We start from the raw sequence: 19,812 nt of genomic DNA on the forward strand, positions 1-19,812 counted from the left end.
CCCCCTGTCCGTTGTAACAAGGGTTTACTCTACCCCACACTGCACTCTGACCTGTCCATAATCTCACACTGCACTCTGACCTGTCCTGTCCATAACCCCACACTGCACTCTGACCTGTTCTGGCCCTAACCCAACATGGCACTCTGACTTGTCCAGGTTATAACTGAATCTGTTCCAATCGGGTCAACCCAAAATGTTGCCTATCCATGTTCTCCAGGGATGCTGCTTGACCTGCTGTGTTACTCCAACACTGTGTGTCTTTCTTAACCAGCATAAAGGTGCCAGGTGTCAAGTTGTTGTTACCCTCTCTAACCTCCTTGCCCTCTGTCCTTTATTTCTATCCCTACCTCTACCTCATTCCCCTCTCCCTCTAGCCCTTTCCCTGCATTCATCCTTTGCCCCCCCTGCTCCCGATTTCCGATCCATCTTCTCCCTATTCTGCCTTCAATCATTCTCTCCCGATCTTCATTCTCTTTCTCTTGTTCCTCCTCTGGCTCCCTTTTCCTGCTCTCCCCCAGACAATAGAGTGAACATTCTAGAACAATCCCTATTTTTAGTCCCAAGCCTTTGTTTTGCACGTTGGTTGTTTCAGTAAAGTCACCTAGCAACCTGCTGCCCAGCGTATGTGGTTGCCTAGCACTCAAGGATAGAGTTCTGCTCGGAGTGAGAGCTACCAACAGCAGCCGCACATCAACGCACTGATTTCTAAATGGATCATCAGATGGTTGAAAGCAGATCAGCTCAAGAGATTAGTTCTTAATTCAGGCAAATCAGAGACATCAAATGTCAGTACATTTGAAGCCTGGATCCGTTCCAGTAAACCCTTGCCTTTCTGCGGTCCTTCCATGGTGAAGGTTGTCTCAGAGGATTTTATACCAATGAACGGTCATTGTTGGAGGTGTCATCTTGCATGTAACAAATGAGCAGATAACCTGAAAAAGTGGGGAGGGGAGGGGGTGGGGGAAATTGGTTGCAAACAACCATCTCTGGCCTTTTTACACCCACCTTCCAATCAAACCGCCCCCACTTGTCACTTGTACTGCCACCACTCTCTCCCTGCTTTCTCCCCCGACCACAATCAATCTGAAGAAGGATCCCGACCCGAAACTTCTCCAGACATGCTACCTGCCCTTCTGAGTTGGTCCACCACTTTGTGTCTCTTATTGTAAACCTGCATCTGTGGTTCCTTATGCCTGCTTGTGTGGAGCCTGGTTGAGGGATCCATGTCATAGAGGATCTCTGCCACAGGTGTGGGGGGGGGGGGGGGGGGGGGGGGGGAGTGATGGGTTAAGTGGGGGAGGGGTATGAGCAGCACAGACTGCTGTTTTTTGCCGATCACCAAATTAATTTGCCGATCACAAATTATTGCAAATTCAAACGACGTTTCTCTTGACTCAGGCGTTCATGTATTTTCCAACCCTTTCGTGCAACGTTTGTACATGATAGTGAAGATGTAAAGTGCAGGGGTGGAGCCGCAGTCTCACAGCGCCCGGGTGGGGTTCCATCCAGACCTCCATCACTGACTGTGTGGAGTTTGCACGTCCTCCCTGTGACCATATGGGTTCCTCCTGGTGCTCCGGTTTCCTCCCATGTCCCAGAGACACGGGCTGGTAGATCAACCAACCAGTTTAAGTTGCCCCCGCACCCCCGAATTGTGGTGGTGTTGATGGGAAAATGGCAGTAGGGACATGGGAGAAAATGAGAACATAGGATTGGATGATTTATGGTCAGTGTTCCAAAGATTCACCATTGTCCATTGAAACCATTGAAACCAACTAAACCAGAAAAAGCTTTGTCTTGGAGAATAACATTTTCCACATTTGTCTTTGAGGAACAACCCCTTATTAAAGAGAGACCTTTGATACCTATTCTCCCACAAAAGGAAACAGCCTCTGCACATCCACTGTTCCTAAGGTTATCTTTCAACACTCCCCTCCTCTCTGCAAACCCCAGCCTTACTATTAACTGTCTCTCCACTCTGCCCTCAATAGGCAACCCACCCACCAGGAGGCAATCTGGTAAACCTGCTCCGAATGGCTTCCAGTTTGAGTTGCTTCCTTCAGCAGGGAGACCAATACTGTACACAGCACTCCTGCTGTGGTTTCACCAATACCGTACACAGCATTCCTGCTCTGGTTTCATCAATGCCAGATGTTGCAGAAGTGTAACTTCCCCAATTTTATATTCACTTCCCTCACATTAAACAATAATATTCTGTCAGCTTTCCTAATTAATGCTGCACCTTATGCTGGCCTTTTACAAATCTGATCTCAGGTCTTTGCTATCTCCCAGTGTGAAAATAATATGTCGCTTTGCACATTTTCCTGCCAAAATCGGCATTCATTTTTCCCACATCTTGTGCCAGAACTCTGGCCACTCACCGAACTGACCTCTAGGAGTTTCCTTCCAAGCTTCTTTCCTACCTATCTTGAGCCATCAGGAAATTGAGCAAATTTACATTCCTTGCCCAAGTCATTTAGATAAGTTGTTGGAAGTTGAGGCCCCAGCATTGGGTCCTGCGGTACACCACTGTTTCTATTTTGCCATTCCAAACAAGGCCTATTTGTGCCCCTCTCAACTTCCCGTGAGCTACACGAATGTAGAGTCTGGTTGGACTGGATGGCACGCAAACAACGCTTTTCACTGTATTTAGGTACACATGACAATAATAAACTGAACTAAACTAACCCAACGTTTATCCTTGCACCCTGGGCTCTCATTTTCCATAAAATGTTTGATGTGGCATATTTGTGAATGTATTCTGATATCACAGTACAGACCATCCACTGGTGTCCATGATCGCCTACTCACATGCTTCATGTCCGATTCTGTGCCCACTTCACTGAAACCCTGTGGGAGCGAAGCTGGTGTGCTTGTCTAGAAGCCTGCATGTGGCTTCAGAGGGCCCTCTGAGCTGGTCAGTGAGATTGGTCATTGTCAGTCGGTGAGTGGTTGCAGACAGTAAGTCGGCAGTGGGCAGTGAATGGTCAGTAAGGAGTCAGTGGGCACTGAGTGGTTAGTGAGTAGGCAGTGAGAGTGTGTGGTCAATGGTCATTGAGTGGACAGTGAGAGTGTGTGGTCAATGGTCATTGAGTGGACAGTGAGGGGTCAGTGCCTAGTGAGTGGGCAGCGAGAATGTGTGGTGAGTGGGTAGTGAATGGTCAGTGGGCAGTAAGTGGCCATCGGGTAGTGAGTGGTCGGTGGGCAGTGAGAGTGTGTGGGCAGTGTAGGCTGTAAGCAGTGGTCATTGAGTGGGCAGTGAATGGGCAGTGAGCGTGTGGTCAGTGGGCAGTGGGCATTGAGTGGGCAGTAAGAGTGTGTTGTAAGTGGGTAGTGAGTGCACCGTGGGGTGTGTGGTCACTGCAAGGTGTTGGTCATCAAGAGTGTGGTACGTGGGCAGTGAGTGGTCACTGCAGGGTGTTGATCAGTGGGGTGAGTAGTTTACCCTGTGCCGGCTGCCCTGGTGCCCACAGCCCTGGGATTGGCTGTCCTTCTGCCCACTGTCCTAGTGGCCACTCCCCTGGCGTCTGCTCCCCTGTGAACTCACCCTGCCTGAGCTGCGGGTGTTTCTGCCCAAGCAGTGGCAAAGGGTCTGGCTGGCTTGGTGACCGGACACTGTCTCTGTTCTTGGAAGAGATACATTGAGTGATACTTCCTGAAGGTTTTCCCCAAGAGTAAAAATAGCCTGAGGTCATTGGCAATGAGTCAGTTCAGGAAATAAAACCCGCAACAAGCTGTCTTCCTGAAAACACTGCACATGGCTGGCTGTGAGAGGCTTCCGCTGCCTTTTGCTTTTCAGGGTGAATAAGGGAAGAATTTCCAGTAAATAGAAACTATCCGGTAACAGGGCTACAGGCATCAGAAACTTCCAGTACAGGCATGGTGCCTGTCCAAGTGAGCAGGGTATGGCTGGGCCTGCTTTTCCTGTGAGGTTGCCCCCAGAGCAGTGAAGCTGGGCTGCGGTCAGTGTCAGGGAGTGACTGGGTGAACATTTGAATCATCTGGACACAGGTCTGGATGGAGTGCTAGGCACCTGGGTTAATTCAGAAGCTCCCTCTAGTCAGCATGTTCGAGGGGAAGGTTGGGGGGGGGGGGGGGGGAATGGCCTGTTTTCAACGTACAATTCTTTGACTGTGAAGTTTACTCTGGCAGTGAGATCATTGGAAAATCTCTCAGAAACACTTGTAAAATAGAGGCCTTTGGGTGGCCCATTGAATTACATGTAGTGTTTGATGAAATATTACAGCGTAAGGAACTAATCTGAGTCAAGAGTGTGGGAGGGATCAGTTACTGAGCCCATCAGGTTGGTCCCTAACATGGAGCTCAACGTGCCATGTTTGCTGCCCCTCTTCCCGTGTGAGGAGCTGTTGACCAGAGTTGGTGTTCTCTGTTGACTCCAGCGTGAAGCTCCTGAGCTGTGGCTCAATGGGTAGCATGCCCAGCGGTCCCACTACAGAGGCTTGAGCAGGAAGATCTTGGCAGAGCAGATTCTGGGGGGAGTTTAACGGGAACCTGGGGAGAATAAAGAGGAACCAATATGAATGGGTTGCTGGTGGTCTGTGTGGACTCAGTGTAGAGGCCCATCGATGAAGCATTTACTGTAACTGAGGCCTAGTCGGTTCCACAGCACTGATGTGATGATGACAAGTCAAGACAAAATGAGTTTATTGTCATATGCACCAGTTATTGGTACACAGGCAGACAACACACAATACATAAATTAGACAGGAATCCTACAGAATGCTCATGAATTTGCAGGACATTAAAACGTTTCAAATGACTGTCAAACAATTAAGACATTAGTGCAAAATACAATTAGACAAAAAAAACAAATCCATGCTAGTGCAAAGGGTAGTCCACAGTTTTCCGTTGGTGAGTCGGGTTAGACTTGGGCTCTTAGAACAGAGACTAGTACAGTACAACACAAAACATGCCTTTCGGCCCACAATGGCTGTGCTGAACATGATGCCAAGACCTATTCATCTGCACATAACCCATATTCCTCCATTCCTTGCATATCCATGTGCTATCCAAAAGTCTCTTAAAAGCCACTAACGTGTCTGCTTCCATCACCATCCCCTGTAGCGCACTTCAGGCACTCATAGTTATAGGGCCCTACAGAGTGGAAACCGGCCTTTCAGCCCAACTTGCCCGCACCAACCAACATGCACCATCTCCACTAGTCCCACATGCCTGCATTTGGCCCATATTCCTCTAAACTCACCAACCTTTGTGTATGTGTGTATGTCATTTTTTTGGCTTTTGATTCGTTACTCCGCCAAAACCAGACGCTAACATGCCGAGATTTTTATCATTTCGCTACCCATTTCACTTTTACATTCGCTCATCCACTGCTCATTAAATTTAGTCATTTTTCTGTACACATTTTTAATAAACCCCCCCCCCCCCACTCACTCATTTTTTCGCCTCCTGCTGGCCAGCTACCATAACGGCTGCTGCCGCCCGTCTCTCCTCCAAAAACGCCGACATTTTTGCCATTTCGCTAGCAACCGACATTTTTCCCATTTCGCTACCGATTTTACTTCCTCCACTCCCCCCCCCCCCCCCCCCCCCCCCCGCCCGGCTCTGTCACGCTGGCCGAAACCATAGATCGCATGCTCCCCAGCTGCTTTTCGCCGTCCTCGCTGGCTTGCACTGTCCAAAATTCCCGCACGTCAACGGCTTATCGGTCCGCAGGCGCATTGAGAGCGTACGCAGCGTCTTGACGTCGTACGCAGCGTCTTGACGGCGTACGCCTACCGCGTGGCGTTGTGCGATGACGTCAGGCCGCCCCCTCCCCTTGCAACCGCGCGTTGCGGGAACAGACCCAACGGATCTGCACTTGGTCTAGTCTCCTTTAAACTTTGCCTCTCTTACCATAAAGCTATGCCCTCTAGTATTTGATTTTTTTTATACTGGGGAAAAAGATTATGACTGTCTACCCTATCTATGCCTCTGTCAGGTCTCCCTGCAACCTCTGGTGTTCCAGAGAAAAATTCAAATGTCCAACCTCACCCTGTAGCTAATACAGGCATCATTCTGGTAAAGATCCTCTGCACCCTTTCCAAAGCCTCCACATCATTGCTGTAAAGAGGAGACCAAAACTACATACAATACACCAAATGAGGCATAACCAGTCCTATAAAGCTACATTATGACTTGCTGACTCTTATGCTCATTACCCTGACCTATGAAGCAAGCATACCACACTCTATCAACTTGTGTTGCCACTTTCAGGGAGTTATGGACTTGGACGCCAACTTTTTCCTGTATATCAATGCTGTTAAGGGTCATAACCTAATTGTATATTTGCCTCTTATATTTGACCTCCCAAAGTGCAACCGCACACTTGCTCAGATTAAACTCCATCTGTCATTTCACTGCCCATTTCTGTAGTTTATCTATATCGTGCTGCATAGTTTGACATCCTTCTTCACAGTCTGCGACACCAGCAATCGTGTTATCTGCAAGCTTACTAACCGACCCGTCTACACTTACTGTACACCCTAGTCATTTATATATATCACAAACAGCAGCGGTCCCAGCACAGATCCTTGTGGAGGTCTGCTGGTCACAGATCTCCAGCCGGAATATTGGCCTTCCACCACAACCCCCGGTCTCCTATCAGTAAGCCAATTCCAAATCCATATGAACAATTCATGACTAATAACTTGGATCAAGAACTTGATGTTGTATGAAAGTAGATGGTTGTATGAAAGTAGAAACAAGGAACTGCAGATGCTAGTGTATAAAAAAACACACAAAGTGCTGGAGTACCTCAGCGGGTCAGGCAGCAAAGTGGGAAAGTGGCTGTTATCTACTTGTTACCTTTCATCAGGAGCTTTGGACTTGTGTCTCTCTGTTCCTCGTCACTGCTCCAATCCCCAAAACACGCCGTGTGATTTACTCTTATTAGTCCACCCAATGTACAACACCTCCCAGTGTACACCACCCCCAGTGTACACCACCCCCCAGTGTACACCACCCCCAGTGTACACCCCCACCCAATGTACACTCCCACCCAATGTACACCACCCCCAGTGTACACCACCTCCAGTGTACACCCCCACCCAATGTACACCACCCCCCAGTGTACACCACCTCCCAGTGTACACCACCCCCCAATGTACACCACCCCCCAATGTACACCACCCCCAGTGTACACCCCCCCCCAATGTACACCACCCCCCAATGTACACCACCTCCCAGTGTACACCCCCCCCCAGTGTACACCACCCCCCAATGTACACCACCCCCAGTGTACACCCCCCCCAATGTACACCACCCCCCAATGTACACCACCTCCCAGTGTACACCACCCCCCAATGTACACCACCCCCCAATGTACACCACCCCCAGTGTACACCCCCCCCCAGTGTACACCACCCCCCAATGTACACCACCTCCCAGTGTACACCACCCCCCAATGTACACCCCCACCCAATGTACACCACCTCCCAGTGTACACCACCCCCAGTGTACACCACCCCCCAGTGTACATCACCTCCCAGTGTACACCACCCCCAGTGTACACCCCCACTCAGTGTACAACATCTCCCAGTGTACATCACCTTGCATTCATAAGAATTAATTGTTTTCTTTGATCTGCTTATTTTACCAAATGTTCATTGTCATCTGGCAGCCTGAGATTATCATCCCAGTTATCATCATAAATTATGATTTGCAAATTTACCACCGTACCTCCAACGTTGACATCCAGTGCCTTGAGCAGTGAGGGTCCCAACACACATCCCTGTGATACCCAACATGGACACAGGCGGAAACAACAGAAACAACCCGCCACCAACACCCTCTGCCCACCAATACCCTCTTGTTATCAGGATACCTTTGGACTCTATGGCCAGCATGTTGTGGATCCCACGGCTGTCACGTTTGGATAGTTTCCCGTGTGGGAGCTTGTGAACGGCCTCACTGGTTCATGTGAACTACACGAATGGCCTCATCAATAATTCTTGTTGCCTCTTTGAAAACTTCAATCAAATTGCTCAGGAGGGATCTTCCCTAACTAACAAAGCTATGCTGCAAATCTTTGATCAATCCTGGCATTCCAAGTGTAGATGAATCCTACCCTGCAGAATGTTTTCCAATGACCAATCCCTACCAGTGACATTAGATTCTAAGGCCAACAATTCCCTGCTTTATCCCACTACCCTTGAATGAAGGCCCTTTCTGAGCCGTCCTTATGTCACCCTGCATATCGCCATGGCCAGTGATGATCTTAAACTCTCAGTCAGGGCCCCAGCATTCTTCTTCCTTGGCTCTGATAGCAGCATGTGATACATTCCTATCTCATCAGGCCCTGGGTTCATTCCATCTTTAATATGATATCTCTTTAATCAGATATCTCTTACTACGTTATTACTTTTTTTTGTCTGTCCCACCTCTTTCCCGCTCTGCTGTCTATCTCTCCTGGTGCGTGTTTGTTCGTTCCCTTTCCTTCTCGCTCTCCCTCCCGCTCCCCCTCCCTCCCCCTCCATCTCACTCCCTCTCCCTCCTCCCCTTCCCCCTCTCTCTCTCTCTCTCTCCCTCTCTCCCTCCTCCTTCCTATATGCCAGTATATTTTTAGTGTAGCGATGCCGACAGGAAATTGTTTCCCTCTATCTATCCCACCAGACAGCCCTGTGCTTGATATGGTCCAAGTCATATCTTCCCCTGCAGTTGTGCGGCCAATATGCTGATGTTGGAGTGAGCAGATTCTCCCCGATATCTACAGTTTCCATTCTCTGGCGTCATCTCACCAGGTGTCGGGTCTATTGTGACCAAAATAATTTATATGCTTAAGACATCGTAAAATGTGGATTCTTTCTCATGTGGAGGGAGTGTGACAAACGGTAACTTTGGCCTTAAGATAAGGTGGTTCCATGTACTTTGGTCTTTGCACCATCACGCAGGTTTGTTTGGAATAACTGGTCATTTATTGTATATATATATTACGACTTTTGTACCTATAAAATTGCAGCAAGTAAGAATTTCAGTAAGAATTCCCGTTCAAATCCAGTGCATTTGACAAGTAACATTTCTCAATTGAATCTCTCTTAGTTTACAAACTAGTCTGGCACCACTCTACCAGAAGCCTCCATCCCTGCAGCCCTGTTGGGACGGTGCTGTGCTGTCCACATTGCTTCTGCTTTCAGTCAATCATGTTGCTGATGTATTTGTTGTGAGTTCATTGATCAACACAAGTGGGGAAAGTCCCTTCTGCTGCAGCAGCCTTGCGACCTTAGTCAGACACCGGTGAGTCAGACGTGGACCAGACACAGATCTCTGTAAAATAGACGACCTCGACATATCTGCCTTAAATGTGAAACCGCAGATTTGGCCTGTGCTGCCTCAGAATGAGTTCCCAGTCAGTGTTCGGGTGGCGTGAGCCCACTGCTTCATTGAGGAGCCAAGGCTGTGAGATCTCTTTGACAGCAAACGTCCCCTCACCTTCTCCAGGTGATGCTGAGATTATATTGTACAGGCTCTTCCTTGTCTGTGCCTTGAAATCATCAAAAGGAAACTTGTAAAAAAGCTCCTGAAGTCTCAGATTGTCTCAACTTTGCTTCTACTCTGCTACAGAGGGCAGGCAGCGTTTACCCTGAGTTGTAACTCTGCGCTCCACGTACTTCACTAATCGCACTCTCAGTATGATGTCAGGGCTCTCTATCTCTACACACCCCTTTAGTCCTCGCTTCCTTCCTGCCAACATATATTTCTCCATTCTTCTCTGTATTAAACGTCATTGTCGCCACTACCTATTCAGCCGTCTATTTCTTGTCATAGTCCGTTACTATCTTCCACACTATTTACCATAATTCCATATGTAAATTTGGGAATTTCAAACTGCACATCCATGCCTAAACGATGAACATTTATGCAAAGCATGGTCCCAAACCGACTGGGGTAACACCAAGGTCGAGCAGCCTCCAGCCTGAGCAATAAACATTTACCACCAACTCTGCTCTCTGCCTTTAAGGTTATTGACAATCTTTGATGCTAGTGACCTTTTAATACCACAAGGTTCACAGTTTCTAACCAGGTTGTGTGGGACTTTATCAAACCTCTGTAGATCCATGTAGATGACATTAACCATTCCCTTCAACACCACCAACGAACCCAAACCGACATGACCACCACAAGCTCCCGGTCCCATACCATTTTGACTTATCTTCCCATTTCCACACTTACCTGTCCATCCTTGGCCTTGTGCCAGAGTGAGGCCCAGAGCAAAGTACAGCTCCTCACATTCCACCCTTGTATCCTGGTGTGGTATAAACACTGAATTTTTGTCTTTCAGGTAACTCTTATCTCCTGTGTTCCCTTTTGTCTCTCTTTCTCGTCCATCTCCAGTTTTGCATTTGATCCTCATCCCTCCATCATCCATTGTGTCTCACCCCCCCACTCCTAGTTTAATCAACCTTTCCCACCAAAGTTTGATGGAGGTATTGCAACATTTCAACAAGAAAGATTAAGGAAAGTGGCAGTGGGGTAGCCTGATTTACCCCAGCCCACACTGAGAATGGTTCCAATGTTCAGCCCATTGGGCACAGTGTGCAGTTATACAAGGCATGGGAATACCACTCACCTCCTTACTGAAGGAAAGATGTTAATGTGTTGTAAATAGGTTGAGTGGACTAATAGCTGGAATGAGTGTGTTGTTTGATGAGGAAAGCTTAGATGGGCTGGGCTTGCATGTGGGAGCTCAGAAGAATCTTGGATGGGCTTGCATGTGGGAGCTCAGAAGAATCAGAATCAGAATACCATTTATTGTCATTTGAACCTGTTCAAACAAAATTAAGTTTTCTGCAGTCATACAAACGTGAAAAAACATAAACGCACAATTAATACAATTTACATAAACATCCATCACAGTGAATCTCCAACCCCCTCCTCATTGTGATGGAAGGCAAAGTCTTGTCTCTCCCCTGTTGTTTATTCTTCTCCCGATGTTAAAGCCCCCGGCGGGTGATGGTAAGTCCCGCGGCCGTTAAAGCCGCGCCGGACGATGTAAGGCCCCGCTCCGGGTCGTTTTAACTCCGCGATTCAGGCGGGAGAAGTTGCCGTTGCGGGAGCTCCGAAAAGTGGTATCCCACCAGGGACCCGCGAGCTCCCAATGTTACTGTCCACAGGGCCTGCAGCTGGAGCCTCCGAAGCTCCGAAGTCAGGTCGCAGCCGCTCGCCACCACAGCTCTCCACGCTCCGAAGTCGGCCAGATGGTGAGTCCGCAGGCTCTGCGACTGGAGTCCCAGGTCGATTCCGGTTGGAGGCCGCTCCATGGTGCTAGGCCCCAACGACAACGGAGTCCCCGTACAAGGAACAGATTTAAAAGTTTCCCCCCGCCCCCCCACATTTACACAGCTAAAATAATATATAAACTACAACCAAATCATACACTTAACGGGACAAAAAATTTAAAAAGACAGACGGACTGCAGAAGCCGTTGCTGTGAGGCGCCTTCATCTTGCAATTCAAAGGATTAGAAGGGATTTGATGGAAAAATGTGGTATCCCAAGTGTTTTATGTATATCCTGTTGTGGGAGAATCTAGAACGAGGAGATAGTGAAGAAAATTAGATAAAACGCTTCTCACAGGCAGACCCAGCAGAACATTTGAGTATTTTTGAGCAGAGGTAGATAGATTCTAGATGCATGAGTGGGTGGAAGGTGGAATGTGGAGTTGAGGTTGCAATTAGAACAGGCATAAATGTATTAATTTCCCTGAAAGTGACGATGCAGGTAGACGGGGAAGAGAATACGCTGGCCTTCACCATTCAATGTATTGAGGACAGGAGTTGGGTCATTTTGCTGCAGCTGTACAATATGTTTATGAGACCATATCTGGAGAACTGTGTACTGTTCTGGTTGCCCTACTATAGGAAGGATGTCATCAATCTGGAAAGGGTGCAGAAGAATGTTACCAGAGGTTGCAGGCTACAGTTATAAGAGGCTTGATAGGTTGGGACGTTTTCCCCGGGGTGACCTTGTAGAGTTATACAAAACAGTGAGAGATAAGCTATCAGAATAAGAGATAAATCATAGTACAGATAAGGTGAATAGCTGCAGTCCTTTTCTCAGCACAGAGGAGTTCAGAACTAGAGGGCATATGTTTTGTTTGAGAGGGGAAAGATTTAAAAATGACTTGAGGGATATATGGAATGAGTCATCGAAGCATACAGCACAGAAATAGGACCTTCGGCCTGACGATCATGCTGAACAAAATTCCCATCTCTGCTAGACCCACTTGCCAGCGTTAGGCCGATATCCTTCTAAAACTTTCCTATTCATATTCTTATTCAAATGTCATTATATCTACCTCAACCATCTCTTCTGGCAGCTACTTCTGCATACGCACTATTTCTGTGCAAAGAGGTTGCCCCTCAGGTGCCACTCACCTTAAACCTATTCCTTCCAGTTTTAGGCTGGCCTGCCCTGCGAAAGAGACTGTGTGCATTCACCTTATCTATGGCCCATGATTTCATACACCTCTATAAGGTAACCTCTGAGTCTTCCCCACTCCAAGGAAAAAAGCCTAACCTACTGAGCCTCTGCCCTATAATTCAGGCCCTCAAGTCTTGGCAACATTCTTGTAAATCCTCTTTGCACTCTTTCCAGATTAATGCTATCTTTCATAGCAGGGTAACCAAAACTGTACACAAAAATCCAAATGTGGCCTCAGGCCATCTTGTGCTACTGCATCATAATATCCCAACTCCTATATTTACAATGTGCAAGAAGGAACTGCAAATGCTGGTTTAAACCGAAGATAGACACAAAAAGCTGGAGTAACTCAGTGGGACAGGCAGAATCTCTGGAGAGAAGGAATGGGTGACGTTTTGTGTTGAGACCCTTCTTCAGACTGAGTTACTCCAGCTTTTTGTGTTTATCTTCGATTTAAACTTAGCATCTGCAGTTCCTTCTTACACATGTTAAATATAGGAGTTGGGATGTTATGATGCATCACCCATTCCTTCTCTCCAGAGATGCTGCCTGGCCCGCTGAGTTTCTCCAGCTTTTTGTGTCTATCTTATATTTAACATCCTGATCGATGAAGGCCAATAAGCCAAATGGCTTCTTCACCACCCTATCTATGTGTAACACCACTTTCAATGAATTATGAACCTGCACTCCTAAATCCCTCTCTCCACAACATCCTCCCCTGACACCCCCCCTACTTGCTCAGCTGATCGAGATCCTGCTGTAATTTTTGATAACCTTCACTGTCTGTAATACACCTATTTTAGTGTCAACTAGCTGCTAGAGGAAGCTGTTGAGCCTGGTGCAATGGTGATGTTGAAAAGATGTTTGGACAGGTAAAGATGTTTGGATCAGGTTTAGAGGGATGTTGCCAAATGCAGGCAAATTATACTTGCACAGTTATAAAACCTGGCTGGCATAGCCGAGTTGGGTTGAAAGATCTGTTTCCATGTTGTATCACTCGCGGACTTTTACTTTGCCTTCCTCTAATTCCTCCTTTTCCTTCCACTAATCTCTTCCAGACAGATTCACCCTGATTAACAACTGCTGCCATCCGTTCCCACTGACATCCACACTGTTTGTGTCCTTCCCTTAATCCTGGTCCCTGCCCTGTACAGTCGCCTTTGCTCTCTCCACCCTCCCCTTTCTCAACAACCATACATGAGTGATCTCCAGCTTTCCCTGTTTCTGATGAAACATCATCAATTCAAGCTTTAACATGCTCTCTCCACACAAACTGCTTGATCTGCAAAATGTTGACAGGATTTTCTGTTTTTAATTTCATATTACTTCCCTCCTTTACTTGTCTAAGCCTCTGTTTATGAAGTCAGGATGCACATGCTTTACTAATTACTTTCAGTGCACACACTGCCGTATCAAGGATCGGTGGATGTGATCGCCTCTGCCTCTCTAATCATGTACTCCAGAATCACTCCAGTTACTGCACACTGTCATATGATTCCCATCTCACTCGCTTAAGAGAATGCAGAAGATGTAAAGATCAGACACTGAGGTTCATGATATTTGACATGAAGCTTCAAGCCTGGAGATGCTCCCTGAACACTACTCTGTGCTCCAGGTCCAGCACTGTTGGCGGTGTGCCCCCTACTCCCGCAGCGAGGTGCAGCCTCACAGGCGGGTCCATCTGGCCAAAGGGAAGCACATTGCCTGATGCCATCAGCTCTCTCAGCTGAGGCAACCCTGTAGTTGCACAATCCATCAGTGAGCTAGCCTCTGCCAGGGGAAGTCAGGGAACTTTGGTGCCTCTTGTTATATAATTAATTGTGTGATATTGACATTGCTGGCAAGGAAGATGTTTATTGATTATCATCAGTTGTCCAGTAAACTGTTTGAGGTGAGTCTAGGGCTGACTGGATAAAGTGACAGATTCCTTCCTGAGGAATATCAGTAATCTAAGTGAGGTAATCCAATTGTTTTTTGTTCTGACGCTGTGTTTTAATTGCAAATTTTATTCAATTATTCAAACTTACATTTCCCTACTGCTGAGGTATTATGCAGACTCGAGTTAACAGATCCATGCCTTTTGATACTCGTTCAATGGCTTAACGTCAATGCTGACACAGCAGACTGCAGACACTTTAACCTAGAGTGAGATAAACAAGCTACAAGAGAACTCCAGTCACACCGTGTCTGTGGAGATCTGATGCAGGATCTCGACATGAAAAGTCGATTATCCATTTGCCTCCGCAGATAGAGTCATACAGCACAGAAACAGGCCCCTCAGCCCAACTCATGCATGCTAACTAAGATGCACCATCTAAGCTAATCACATTTGCCCACACTTGGCCCTTATCCCTCGAAACAGTGTAGAAATACAGAAATGCAGATGCTGGGTCATACCACAAATAGGCACAAAGTGCTGGAGTAACTCAGCAGGTCAGGCAGCATCTCTGGAGAACGTGGACAGGCGACATTTCGGGTCGAGACCCTTCTTCAGACTTCTGAAGGGTCCCGAAACGAAACGTCACCCATCCTTATTCTCCAGAGATTCTGCCTGACCCTCTGAGTTGCTCCAGGACAGTGTCTTTCCCTCTAGTCATTTCCCATCCATGTACCTGTCCAATTGTCTTTTAAATATTATTATAATACCTGCTTCAAACACCTCCTTGTTCGATACACCCACCAAAGATGATAGAGAGGAGCAAGATAGACCACTCATGCAAAATCACGTACATTGAAGTGTGGTACGCAACGGAGCGGAACGTCCACCATTGTATTAAGCAAAATCTGCCACCCGTTATGCCTCTCGCAGTGTAATCAGTGTTGTGGGGGAACAGTATGTATGATAATACCATAAAAATGCAGAATATGGCTCATCTATCAATTCACAGATTTTTGTTATATTTCTTTTTAAATGTTTTCCCCATGCTTAATCTCTCTGGTTTTATTCTTTCTTACTGTTTCTGCCCATTTCCCTCCCATCCTTCCTCCCCAGCCCCCTCTTTGGTGCAGTTTTCCTTGGATTGCTCTAACCCACACTATGCGCAAAATTAAGTTATTATATATATATATGAATGTGTGTGTGTCTGTGTGAGAGGCAGGTCAGGCAGAGATAAATCTCAAGATAGAGATAAATAGATCTCAAAGTTCCTTCTCATGGATCAGAAACAACTTTGATTTAAAGCAACGCTATTTCTCTCTTTATCTTATTTCTCACATGATGTACATGAACCATAAAGGTGATTTGACCTTTATGGTTTAATATATATATATCTATATATACACACACAACATATATATATATATATTTCTCTAGTTCTGACTTCTCAGCACATGGTTCTCTCTATCATAATCACTGTTCTCTCACATACATTTCATTAGGGCCTACCCATACACATTCGCAATCAGTGACATCAAACGTATTTCCTGAAATCCTAATATTGTGAATAAAATAACTATGAACACATGTCAAGATATTTTTTCAATCGTTTCTTTCTATATTAGTGTAATGAAATGTAATGCATACATACCTACACTGATTCAGAAGTGCTAGCTTTAGACATGAATAATGTACATTGCTACCATAGTTTAGTTTTGAATTTAACATATAATTGCAGAATGGATGATATATCACTTGTGCAATTGTTTTTAGGGGTGGGGGGAGACCTGTATATCGAAGATGCATTTTTCCTCTAATATGTCAATTTACCTTAAATGTAGAAGGGCTTTTTAAAATCTTCTTACATGGACCCTTTTAGTATTTTCTTTCTATCCTCTATTGAACCTAAGACACTAGCATGCACGCCTTAGAACAAGAACAAAACCAAAAATGTACAGCAGTGGAAAAATTGATAACATTATTATTGCGGTAAGTCTAGATCTATTAATTTTTTATTTATAAGTTATGTATACATTATATTCTTTTAAATTATTGTTACTACAGGTATATGTCAGCATAGCCAGGTTTCCTGGATTCGGGAGGGGGGGGGGGGAAGCAACCAACCTCACCATCCTTAATGTTCCCACAAGAACTTGAGAGAAAAAAAAAGCACCCAAAATTTGCCTATTTTTATCACCAAATGTCCTAATACATTTGCCAGAGTGGTAAAAAAACAGGTTTCCATAACTTTCTAATGTACCGACAAACCTAGTGTACCGACATGACCGTTGATGGGAGAACAGGAAAGAATATTTTCTCGACAGAATAATCTTGACAGAAAAGGAATATTTTCTCACCTTGGGCAACTTGAAGAAAGACAGGTCGGGTTATTTACTTTGTCAATTAATGCATTTCATAGCAGAACAGTGAGCTGAGCTTGTAGACGCCATGACGATTCATGCATATCTGCTTACTAAAATGGAGCTTGTATTGCCCCAAGACCTACTACGGCTTTTTGGTCGAGTGGTCTATCTTGCTCCGCTTTATCATCTTTGATACCCACTACCCTCTCTGTGAAAAAATTGCCCCTCCAGATTCTATTAAATCTTTCCCCTCTCACCTCAAACCTGACCCTCTGGTAAAATCCATCATTTTACCCAATCAACCTGCATTTTTACCTTAATTTTTGTACTACCTTTTAGTGCAGGATTCCATGCTGGTGAGCGAAATAAGTTGGTGCCTGGGATAGATGCCCATAACCTTACGCAGAGTCAGTAGCATATCCCTCACATTCGCCTTACTGTAGAGGCAAGGTTGCAATCCTAGCACAATGTGAAGTGCAGAATAGAACACTGGAACAACAGCAAGCAGACAAGAAAGTAGCATAACAAGCTGGCAAACCAAACATAGGTCTGTATTTGTGCTACAGAACAGAATTAGCAAGTGATAGATTGCACTGAATAATCCTATAGACCATATACAAATGACCAAAGAGGACGTATTGGTGGTTTTAAAGTGCATTAAGGTGCATAAATCCCATGGGGCTGACCAAGTGCACCCACGGACCTCGGGAGGAAGTTGTGGAGGTCGTTACAGAGATGTTTGAATCATCTTTAGCCACCCCTGGAGTTCTAGGAGACTGGAGGGCAGCTGATGTTGCGTCTTTATTTAAGAAGGGTAGCAAGGACAACACAGGGGACTTGTCAATATTTGCTGCATCCTTTCTAGCTTAATGTCATCCTCCCTGTAGCTGGGCGACCACAACTGCATACAGTACTCCAAATGCGGTCTCACCATAGTCCTGTACAGTGGTAACATGATGTCCCAACTCCTGTACTCAACGTCCTGACTGATGAAGGCAAGCATGCCAAGTGCTTTCTTCACCACTCTGTCTGCCGGTGTGGCCACTTTCACAGACTATGTACCTGTACCCCCAGATCCCTCTGCTCTACAATGCTCTCCAGGGCCCTACCATTTACTGTGCCTTGGTTTGACTAGTGAAGTAATGACAGTTTTTCAGACCCCCCCACTCCTACCAGCTCTGTTGTGCACCTCGTGCCCCATCTGTGGCATAGTCTGCACCACACACTGGCCTTGCCATCCACAGAATCCAGAGAATTCCAAGGGATCTTCTAAGAAGACTAGAAAAGTCTGAGACATCAGCAATAGCAATTTGCAAAACAAACTCAAACCACCAGCAACACCTAAATCGTCCCCTGTTGTAACAATGCCAGATAGGCCACAGCATCATTTGCATCTGAGCACCGTGCATGACGTTAACAACCTCTATTTCACACATTCTCCAAATCCATCAACACCTTACATCAACAGAAATTTGCCTGAGAACTGTACTCTAAGTGGCTGTCTACAAACACAATGACCACATCACAAGCCTTCTAATAAAGACTTGTCTTGCATCAGGACCTTGCATGGCCTCACAGGATGTATCAAGGCACTTTGAAACCAATGATGTTTGTTTGACGTGTGGTCACGGTGCAAATGCAGGAAATGCAGAGCCATTTTGTGCACAGACTCACATGGTCAGCGGTGGGGTGGTGACGGCATCAACTGTTGGAGTCCAACTCTTCTCTCAACAGTACCACGGATTGCTAGCGATCCCGTGGGATATTAACAGCCACCTTAGATGGGGACTCTGCTTAAAAAAAGAAAACACCTCACACAAAAGACGGTGTGTGATTCTGACCAAACAGCACTATCCTTCCAAAAGCATCACAATCCCTCTGTACTACAGCAAGAGTGTTAGCCTAGACTTTGGGTTTGTTTCTGGAACATAGAACAGTACAGTGCAGGAACAGACCCTTTGGCCCACCATGCTTGTGCCAAACATGATGGGTGTTCATGCGCCTGACTAAATGCTTCTTAAACATTGCTACTGTGTTTGCTCTCACCACCTCCTTTGGTAGAATGTTCCAGGCACACAATGCTCTGTGTAAAAAAAATGCCCTGCACATCTCCTTTAAATTTTGGCCCTCTCACCTTAAATTTCTGTCATCTAGTCTCTGACTTTTCCGCCCTGGAAAGGATTTAACTTTATCTATGCCTTTCATAATTTTATAAATGTCTTTCGGGTCTTCACTTAACATCAGATGCTCCTGAGAAAACAATCCAAGTTAGTCTAACCTCTCCTTGTAACTAATATTCTCTAATCCATGCAGCATCCTGGTAACCCTCATCTGCACCCACTATGAAGATTCTGCATCCTTCCTGTAATCGGGTGACCAGAACTGCACATTGTACTCCAAATGCGGTCTAACCAAAGTTTTCTACAGCTGTAACATTACTTCACAACTTTTCTGCTCTACGACCCAACCGATAAAGCATACCATATGCCTTCTTATCATCTTATCTGTTTGTGTTGCCACTTTCATGGCACTATACATGCACACCTACATCCTTCTGCACTACATAAATGCTCCTGAGATCCTGCTTTTAACTATTTACTTTACCCTTACATTTGACCGACCAATGTTCAACACCTCACACTTGTCGGGATTAAACTCATCTGCCCTATCCAACTGATCTCTATCCTGCTGTATAATTTAGCAGCATCTGCAGAGAGAGGGACAGAATCAACATTTCAGCTCATGATTCTTCATCACAGTGGCATACCTCTCCCACGTTGCCCTTACAGAAGGTGCTAGCCTGCCCTGCCTTGAGCTGGCTTTTTGGTGCCCTTTGTATTTCAGCCAGGGCACTGATGCTGATGTTGGATAGTCTGAATTCCCAGAGTTTAATCAGCGCTGCTGGGGTTTTCTGAATGGCACTAACGAATGATAGATGCCTGTGTAAGGATTCTGATGATGTGGAATGGCGGTTCACACTAGCTACTACACAGATGTGACAGGACATGGTCATTGTGCAGTGGCGTGCGGTAGGTAGACGCAGTCTGCTTAAACCCCCCTCACAGAACCCAGAACAATCTGGTGAAGCCTGTTGCACTCCATTTCTAGAAAGAATGCACTAATTTACGTTGGG

At 46.1% G+C, this 19,812-nt stretch overlaps 1 protein-coding gene and 1 long non-coding RNA gene across 5 annotated transcripts in view; both read left to right on the top strand.

Annotated features, from left to right (window-relative positions):
* LOC116979824 (lipoma-preferred partner homolog) overlaps positions 1 to 19,812 on the top strand; it is a 159,894-nt gene that overhangs the window by 77,972 nt on the left and 62,110 nt on the right. The window lies entirely within an intron of this gene.
* Positions 1,586 to 14,521, top strand: LOC116979833. The gene is made up of 3 exons (XR_004413782.1): positions 1,586 to 1,905; positions 3,735 to 3,736; positions 14,510 to 14,521. It is a non-coding gene; the product is annotated as an uncharacterized LOC116979833 (long non-coding RNA).

Source organism: Amblyraja radiata, chromosome 13 (assembly GCF_010909765.2).
Source record: "Amblyraja radiata isolate CabotCenter1 chromosome 13, sAmbRad1.1.pri, whole genome shotgun sequence".
NCBI classification, from domain to species: Eukaryota; Metazoa; Chordata; class Chondrichthyes; order Rajiformes; family Rajidae; genus Amblyraja; species Amblyraja radiata.